The sequence below is a fragment of the Piliocolobus tephrosceles genome, unplaced genomic scaffold (assembly GCF_002776525.5).
Source record: "Piliocolobus tephrosceles isolate RC106 unplaced genomic scaffold, ASM277652v3 unscaffolded_34345, whole genome shotgun sequence".
In the NCBI taxonomy this organism is placed as follows: domain Eukaryota; kingdom Metazoa; phylum Chordata; class Mammalia; order Primates; family Cercopithecidae; genus Piliocolobus; species Piliocolobus tephrosceles.
The window spans coordinates 1-10,187 of record NW_022318027.1 but is presented as its reverse complement, the minus strand read 5'-3'; the positions used below and the strand labels follow the sequence as shown (position 1 = coordinate 10,187).

Sequence of the window (10,187 nt, the reverse complement as noted above, 5' to 3'; positions counted from 1 at the left end):
CAAGGGTGCTGAACCAGGAAGAGATGGAGAAAGTAAAACGTGAAAATCCTACAGTTATGGATAAGGCCCGAGCTGTGATTGACTCTGTTATTCGCAAAGGGGCACAGGCATCCCAAATTTTCATTACATACATTTGTGAAGAAGACAGGTACCTGGCAGGGACACTGGGACTTTCAGCAGGTAAGGGTCAGTGACTCACTCAAGTTCACCTAGGGCCTGTCTTCATGCCTAACATTTGATTTCTTTGCTAGTCATATTAATCTGCAGGATATCTTCTTATCTCTGCCTTTCGGTCATATTTCTGTAGCAGGGGCCCTATTGCATGTGACTCTCCTTTGATTCTTTTCCTTCAGCCTCAGTGGCCCTCTTCTGATTAAAGTTCATTTTCTGTTCTAAGTACGTGGTAGCTAATTTCCTAAAGGTCATGAGAACTATCCAAAAAGCTTCTTACTATATGTTCCAGTGTTCCTGGCAAGGCACAATATTTATTGATTGATTTATTATTTTGTGTCCAGCGTGTCCCTAGGCACTTACGTAGTTGTTTGACATGAGCTTTAGGGTCTGTATTCAAGTACTTTTTATAAATTCTTTTCAAAATTTTGCCCTCTGAGAAGAATAAAGTATATTTAAGTGATGATGATACATTCAGGGAATACATTCAATGATTACAGAAAAGTGAAGATTTCAACAGGACCCTTTCCTCCCGTTGCCCCCTTGCATTTTCTTTTGAGTGAGATCACCCACTTGCCTGTTACCAGGCTGCAGATCATACTGGGAGGCCTGGACTTCCATCACCTGCAGCCCTCCTGAGGCCTGATACAGTGCTCAGGAAATGACCTTGTCCATTCTTATAATCCCTTCGACCTACAACTTGGTGAGGATCGGAGTTTTGGTGCCCTTGAACATCATTTACTGTCATTTAGTCAGGGTTGTGCGAGGAATTTGTAGTGAGGAGTGGCTTACGCATTGCTGTAAAGTTTTCCAGAGATGCTAAGTGGCTGTTTCAATGTTCTTCATCTTTTTATAGGTCCGATACCTGGAAATTAGCTTAGTACACAAGACTCCCAAGGAGTACTTTCTTTCTTCCCAGGTAATGTTGTTTTTAAATGAAGAGCGTTCTTGAAACCCAGCTTCCTTAACATTAATTTAGTAGAATGAGCCGTGCTTGAAGGGGCTATGGAGAATTCCCACAGATTTATCATATAATTTTCTTTTTTAATACCTTCTGTTTTTGCAGAAGCTGTTTCCAAAGCTTTACTACTCATATTTATACTAACAAATTCTGAATTTGTATCTCAAATTCTGATTACCCAAATAAGTACCAAACTACATTATTGAAGCCTACTGAAATATTCCCCCACATCTCCCAAAGACACCTTTATCTAAACAATTTCAGAGCTGAACATGCCATTCTTCCCAACCCTGCTTCTCTTCCAGTTTTGTGTAACTTGGTTTTTGATGCCACCATCACCAGTTGTTCAAACTAGGAACCTGAAACTCATCTTGGTCCCTTTCCTCTCGTGCACCTCCAATATTCAAGCCATGGCCAAGTTTTATGCATTCTTCTCTCAAATTTGGAATGTCTCTCCATTCTTACTTCTATTATTTTATTAAAGAACTCTTATTCCTTAAGTGCCCTCCTTAAAATAAAAGAAACTTACATTTGAAAGCAATTTAGAGGCTAGAAATGCACATTTTTATCAAGTTCAGATATTACTCTACTGAATTTATTAAGGATGATTACCTGATGAATGTTTCCCTAAATGTTTCACAGCATGGGATATTCACATATAACCAAATACTGCATTCTCAAAAATAACTCAAATGCATTTTTTTCAGTTTTTTTCTATTGCTTTCACAAATCTTTACAAAGAAATCAAACATTTCTTCTACTAAATTATTATTTTATAGTTTTCTCCAACATAATCATTATAATTAGTTCTTCTCCATGTCCACACACTTCATGCTGCCTTTGTTTATCCTATTGCATAGCAGTTTTTCAAATTTATTTGCAAAATTAAATATTATTATTTTGCCTCAATAGTTTCTAAAAGATCCTCTGGATATTTAGAACACTCAGTTCTATCTTGAAATGAAGATCACATTAATTTCTTTAACAAGTGCATCACATTGTCAGATTGTGTTGATCTTGTGATGAAGTAAAAGCCTCAAAGATTTTCTCACATAAACTCTGTGAAAACATTTCCTCATACATTTGTGCAAGCAATGTTTAGTGCTATGAATCCATCTAGAGCACACCATGATTTTAGCATTCATCATTCTATTTTATATTTGTTCTAGTTTATGTATTCAATATTCTTGTCCTCCCATACATATACATTGTAGGAGGAGATGCTGAAGGATGGGAAAAAGGATCATTAAAAAAATGTTCCCTGTGTTTACCACTATGTCTATTAGGTAAATAAATAAAAGGATAAACACATCTTTTAAAAATTAATTAATGTTAATTAAGACTTGCTTCCGTTAAATTTTATCCTAGGGTTTGAATCTTTTGAAAACAAATCATATTTTAACAGTTTTATATTATGGATTGACTGTTTCCTGAGTGCTTTATCATGCATGGCCTTGAAAAGCCTTCTCTCTATATTTTTATCTAAAATGCTTGTAGAAATACGTATCCTCAAATATGAAAGTAGATACTCCCTGTAATGCATACCTAGAAATCTCTGGCTTGAAATGTGCTCCATTAGCAGCAAACACACTCAACTGTGTTAAAGATTAGATTAGGATTGTCCTCTAGGAATGTATTTCCTCTTTTGTAGCTTCATCCATAGGTGAGACTATAAGAACAAACAGGGATGCCACTGTTCGTGATGTTCCTTGTCTCTTGCAGCACCTCAGGCAGTGCAGGACAACCCAGCTATGTCCACATCTTCAAGCCCAGAAGGCAGCATCAAGCTTTGCTTTCTAGAAGAACCTCAAAGGATATGGAAACAAAAGTCACAGAGGTTGGAGTGAAAGATATACTTCAGGCAGTTCTGAAATTCAGTGGCTTTTTCTTAGAAGCAATTTTATTGAACGGTTCTGGAGAATCATACTTCTGCTCCCCTTGCATAAATGATGTCTATATCCTAGAATCCCAGGTTTATGTAAAGAGCTGCAAACTGGAACTCATAAATTATCGTAGTCTTCACCCAGTCTGTCTCTTGGAATTTATTTCCCACTGACACAAATGTCATTTATTTCCCAATGACACAAACAAGCCATTTTGTCTGCTTGTATAATCCAGATTTTCCAGTGTAGTGCCCAGTTGGAAAGAAGCACATCACACTGAATAAGTATTGAAGTGGACTCTGGCTTCTCATCCAATTCTCCAACTTGTGCTTACCAAGAATTGGAGTCAGTTTTTTCTCTTTGTTCCTGTTCATAAAATGAAATTACTGTTTATTTAACATTATTAAAATGAAGCATAAGAAAATTTAGAGGCACTTTACCAAAAAGTGCATTTTAACGTCACCTTGCTTCTGGGCTATAGCTTATGACTACTATACATGAGCGGTATAATGGCATGCTCTCTACACCTGGCATTGCATCTTAGAAGGTAAGAATGATTATGAGGCCCCTCCTATATACGAGAACACAGAGGATGGGAGATGTTAAATAACTTGTCTAAGATCTACACCTCATAAATAGAAGTTGACCCTAGGGCTATTAGATGCCAAAGTCCACACTGAAAAGCTGGGCAGAAAGAGAGAGGTTTTTAGACAAAGAAAAAATAGAATAACATGTAATAGTTGATTAGTGCTGTAAGTTGTATTACACAAAATGTGCTGATAGTCCAAAAACATAACTAAGAAGAGTTGGATAAACTGAAAGGGTCCATGAACTTCTAAGGCTTGGAAATGGAATAGCCAAAACCCAAGCACAGGAATTTTCTGTCTTCTATGTCAGAGATTTGTATAGTACCTACTCTGTCATTTAAAATGATATTGTTGCACAGACTTCACACTGACAAGACTTTATAACATTATGCACATTTAAAATACTACTTATAATAAAATTGCTACATTCATTTATTTTGAGATGATTTTACCTTTGTAATTATATTTTCAAGTACATATTTAAGTCAACAATTCGGTTCCTCTAAATTATATCCACTCTGTATACAATTCCCCGTTCAACTTGGGTGGTTGGTAATTACAACTCAGGCACTATAAAAACCACTTACCAAAATTTTTACAGATTTGTGGAGTGTGTCTAGCCAGAAATCAAGAAAAAAAAATCTATTATTACAACCACTGACCATTTTTGCTTCAAAATTTTAATGTTATTTTTGTATAATTTATGTCAAAGAAAATGTACCCCTTTAAGAATACAATTTCTTTGTTAAAGACACATGAATATTCTAGTATAATAACATCCCAATGAACAGGCAAACCGATTTCATCACCCTAGAAAGTTTTGTCACGCCCATTGTTCTCAATCTCCTTCCACTTCCGCCTCAGATAAGTAGTGACTGAATTTCTATCACTATACATTAGTTTTTCCTAATCTAGAACCTTACATAATTGGAATCACAGGGTATGTGTGTTCCTTCCTCTATGGCTTCTTTCACTCATAATTGAAACATTTTTTTTCATCCATGTTATTGCATATATTAGTAATTTTTCCCTTTTATGACTGAATAGCATTTCAGTGCATGTGCGTAGCACAAATTGTTATTTTATGCTCCTGAATTGGATATTGGTTTGTTTCCAGTTTTTGACATCTTCATTTTTGAGGAAACAGTGGGGCCTTGGGATCCAGTGGCTCAATGTTTAGCTTTCCAGGATACGAGACTCAAGGCTCATGGCTTTACATTCCCAGATACATGGTCTAGTCATGGCTTCTGTTTCTGGGATGTCACTTTGACATGCTTCAACTCAGTGGTTCATGGCTCTGGCTGGGGGAGAAACCCTCATGTGAAATACTTTAGTTAATAGAGAAAAAAAATGAATCATTTAAAGTAAATGATTGGAAGATAAGTAATACACAGGCAATTTCTGCTTTCTTCCATGCTACAAATCATCCCAGTGGCAAGGAGCACAAGTTTGTGCTGCCATCGGATTAAGTCATTAGCAAAGTAAAGATAAAACACCATGAGAGGTTGGGCATAGTGGGTCATACCTATAATCCCAGCACTTTGGGAGGCTGAGGTGGGCAGATTACGTGGTCAGGAGTTCAAGACCAGTTTGGTGAACATAGTGAAACCCCGTCTCTAGTAAAAATACAAAAAATTAGACAGGTGTGGTGATGTGTGCCTGTAATTCCAGTTACTTGGGAGGCTGAGGCAGGAGAATCACATGAATCTGGGAGGCGGAGATGGCACCATTGCACTCCAGTGGGGTGACAGTACGAGACTCTGTCAAAAAATAAAAAATAATGTCCTCCTACACAGTCAGTTCTAGTCAAACCCAAACACATTTAACTCTTCACCTAGAGCACAGGAAATAAAACTGGTAGCCCACATGTCAAAAGGTGGATGTTTTTCTAACTCTGGGTCTTTAATCTCCAAAAATATTAAGGTAACAACTCAAGAGAATTTCGGTAAAGAATTTGATAAACATAACATACTGTGTGCATTTTGCTATTAGCCCACCTTTCATAAAATAGATTATAAAATAAATTGTCCACATTGAGTTTGTTTCTGGGATAAGCAATTGAACATGTGATTGCAAAGACAGAGATGTGTTCTGGCCTTCCCTGGCTCCTCTGTCTACAGTTCATGAGTCCTGCAGTATTTTATCTCCTACTTTGCCAATGATTTTTTATTGTTCTCATCACTTGCTACATTTGAACATTCTGAATATTCCAGTTACATATTACATACCAGGTGTATTAGTCTGTTCTCATGCTGCTTATAAAGTACCCAAGACTGGGTACTTTATAAAGAAAAAAAGAGGTTTAATGGACTCATAGTTCCACATGTCTTGGGAGGCCTCACAATCATGGTGGAAGGCAAAGGAGGAGCAAGGACATATCTTCCATGGCAGCAGACAAAAAGGCATGTGCAGGGGAACTCCCCTTTATAAAGCCATCAGATCTCATGAGACTTTTTCACTATCATGAGAACAACATGGGAAAAACCCACCTCTGTGATTCAATTACCCCCCACCAGGTGCCTCCCATGACACCTGGGGATTATTACAATTTAAGGTGAGGTTTTGGTGGGGACACAGTGCCAAACTCTGTCATTCTGCCCCTGGCCTCTCCTAAATCTCATGTGCTCACATTTCAAAACCAATCCTGCCTTCCAACTGTTCCTCAAAGTCTTCACTTATTCCAGCATTAACCCAAAAGTCCAAGTCCAAAGTCTCTTCTAAGACAAGGCAAGTCCCTTCCACCTATGAGCCTGTAAAATCAAAAGCAAGTTAGTTACTTCCTAGATACAATGAGGATACAGGTGTTGAGTAAATACATACATTCCAAATGGGAGAAATTGACCAAAGGAAGGGACTACAGTCCCCATGCAAGTCTAATATCCAGTAGGGCAGCCAAACCTTAAAGCTTCAAAATGATCTTTGACTCCATGTCTCATATCCTGGTCATGCAGATGCAAGAGTTGGGGTCCCATGGCCTTGAGCAGCTCCACCATTGTGGCTTTGCAGTGTACAGCATCCCTCCTAGCTGCTTTTATGGGCTGGCATTGAGTGCCTGTGACTATTCCAGGTATATGGCGCAAACTGTTGGTGGATCTACCATTTTGGGATCTGGAGAATGGTGGCCCTTTTCTCACAGCTCCACTAGGCAGTGCCCCAGTGAGGACTCTGTGTGGGAGCTCACACCCCACATTTCCCGTCTGTATTGCCCTACTTGAAGTTCTTCATGAGGGTTCCACCCCTGCAGCAAACTTCAGCCTGGACGTCCAGGCATTTCCATATATCCTCTGAAATCTAGGCAGAGGTTCCCAAACCTCAATTCTTCACTTCTGTGCCCCCACAGGCTCCACATCTCATGGAAGCTCCAAGGCTTGGGGCTTGCACCCTTTGAAGTCACAGACCAAGCTATTTCCTGACCACTTTTAGCCATGGCTGCAGTGGCCCAGGAGGAAGGGCACTAAGTCTTTAGGCTGCATACAGCAGAAGGGCCCTGGGCTTGCCCCATGAAAACATACTTTTCCTCTCAGGTCTCCAGTCCTGTGATAGCACGGGCTGCCTGGAAGTTCTCTGACATATTCTGGAGACATGTTCTCCATTGTCTTGGAGATTAATGTCTTGGAGATTAACACTTGGCTCCTCATTACTTCTGCAAATTTCTGCAGCTGGTTTGAATTTCTCCTCGGAAAATGGGTTTTGCTTTCCTATCACATCATCTGGCTGCAAATGTTTCAAATTTTTATGCTTTGCTTCCCTTTTAAACATAAGTTCCAATTCCAAACCATATCTTTGCAAATACATAAAACTGAATGCTTTTAATAGCACCCAAGTTACTTCTTGAATGCTTTGCTGCTTAGAAATTTGTTCGCCAGATGCCTTAAATCATCTCTCTCAAGTTCAAATTTCCACAGATCTCTAGGGCAGGGGCAAGATGCCACCATCTCTTCACTAAAACACAGCAAGTGTCACTTTTATTCCAGTTCCCAACAAGTTCCTATCTTCATCCGAGATGAGCAGCATTTGGTCAGAGCCATTCAACAAGTCTCTAGAAAGTTCCAGACTTTCTTACATTTTCATATCTTTTTCTGAGCCCTAAAAACTGTTCCAACCTCTGCATTTTACTCAATTCCAACATTGCTTCCACATTTTTGGAGATCTTTACAGCAGCACTCCATTACTCGGTATAAATTTACTACATTAGTCATTTCTCACACTACTAATAAAGACATATTCAAGGCTGGGTAATTATATAGAACAAAAAAGAGGTTTAATAGACTCACAGTTCCACATGGCTGGGGAGGCCTCAGAACCATGACAAAAGGCAAAAGAGGAGCAAGGACACGTCCTACATGGATGCAGGCAAGAGGGTGTAAGCAGGGGAATTCCCTTTTATAAAACCATCAGAACTCATGAGACATTAATTTTCAGGAGAACAGCATGGAAAAAAATAGCACCCATGATTCAATTACATCCCACCAGATACCTCCCATAACACATGATGATGATTACAATTCAAGGTGAGATTTGGGTAGGGAAACAGAGACAAACCATATCACAGGCCTTCATGTTTGTCTTCCCCTCTTGAATGTGAGACCGAAGGGGAAAGGACCATGATCTGTTTTGACTGAACCTCTGGCACCTAGAGCAATGTCATCCATATATGTTTGCTAAACGAATGACTAGATGCACTGCTTGAGGACTCTAACAAAATGTAAACTTAGCTAGATAATCTGCACATAATCATCCTTGATTATTTTTCTAACCTTAAACATTTGTATTAATTATAGTAATATCACTCATTATTTGCTTACCATTTGCCAGGCTATGTTCCATGCATTTTCCACATTTTCTCTCACTTAATGCTCAAAACTGTGTAGGTACATACATTAGTAAAATTATTTCACAGACAGAGGAACAAATGCATAGGGAAGTTCAATATCTTGCCAAGGAAGGGAAGTTTAAAATGCTAAGTTCAACATTCTGAGTCCAGAGCCTATGCCCTGGGCCTCTATGATGCAATTTCCCTCAAAAATAAGCCCTCCAGGATGGGTGGATGGCTCATGCCTGTAATCCTAGCTCTTTGGGAGACCAAGGTGGGCACAGCACTTGAGCCCAGTAGCTGAAGACTAGCTTAGGAAACACAGGGAGACCCTGTCTCTACAAGAGATATAAATATTAGCTGGCCATGGTGGCATGTGCCAGTAATTGCAGCTACTCTGAAGGCTGATTTGGAAGAATCATCTGAGTCTGGGAAGTGGAAGCTGCAGTGAGCCAAGGTTGAGAAACTACATTCCGGCCTGCACGACAGAATGATACCCTCTATCAGAAAAAAAAAAAAAGAAGAAAAGAAAAGAAAAAGCAATGTGAAAAGAACCTTAAATAAGAAAAGCTTTAATTCTGGTGAAAAATGTTTCCATTTCCCTTAAAGCAAAAATGTTTCACAGGGACATACACTACCCACAACTTTCCCAAGAGCTGTGAGGTGGGGTCAAGGGAAGAGTGGTTCACATACTCCAAAGGTTGTGTTACTTTACTCTGTCAAGCTTTCTAATAATTGAGAAACTCTTCATTGTGTGAATTTAACTGTACACATACTTTTTCAATCCTGTCTTATTCTCCAAGCCCCATTCCCCTCCTACCCTGATCTATCCAAGGGCTGGTGAAGAAAATTTCCCATGGATACACAACCTGATGTAGGCTACAGTTCTGATTCTTTAATGGAAAGAAAAGTAAAGACATGCATATGCATGTGCAGTGAGTGTTTCCCAATACGTGTATAGGCTCTGTCAAAAAGGAAGATGAAGCATACTTTCAGTTTCGGCCACACAAGAAGGGAGGAGAGAAAAGCCATGGCTGGTGAGTCTTTTACTTTTCCAACAACAGGTTGCTGGGAAGAAAGAGTTGTGGAAAGAGCTGATTCTTCTGGAAACCATAATTTGTATCTGTGGAAATTTATTTGAGCAGAAGTGAGGAAAAGAGGGGAGAGGGAGGAGAGGGAGGAGAGAAGGAACTAGAAGATTCTTGTAGCCTTTAGAAAGGAAAGGCAAGCCCAGAAAGGTACTGAGGCTTTAGGGGCAGCCTGCTGTCATTTTACAATCTTAATTAAACTCTTACATGTTGAAAGTCTGACAAAGGGTACAGAATTGGCACAGGAGGAGTACTAGCAGCAGTGGTTCCTAAATGAAATGGACTATTTCTGCTTCATTAATTTATTATTCAGAGTTAAATAAACAAGGGACATAAGAGGATGATCTTCACTTTCCAGGGACTAATGTAAATGGTAAACTCAGTCTTCAGGCCACTCCATGCACATGTATGGAGACTACTGAGGGAAACAAGTAGGACAGTGATACAGTAAGAAGATGGATTACCCAACTGTGAAGAGGGGGACATTTCACTGATGAAATCTAAATGAGTTCACTTTCTGTTGATTACATGAGAGGAATATGAGGCTGTTTTCATGAAGTGAGAAATCCTTGTGCTCCAAACAGACAAGGTCCTGAAGGAGAAGAGAAAGCTGTTTATCCGTTCCATGGGTGAAGGTACAATAAATGGCTTACTGGATGAATTATTACAGACAAGGGTGCTGAA

The 10,187-nt window shown here is 39.2% G+C and overlaps 1 pseudogene; it reads left to right on the top strand.

Moving 5' to 3' along the window:
• The first annotated feature begins 5 nt into the window (after positions 1-5).
• Positions 6-3,155, top strand: LOC111540057 (annotated as a pseudogene).
• Positions 3,156-10,187: the final 7,032 nt, after the last annotated feature.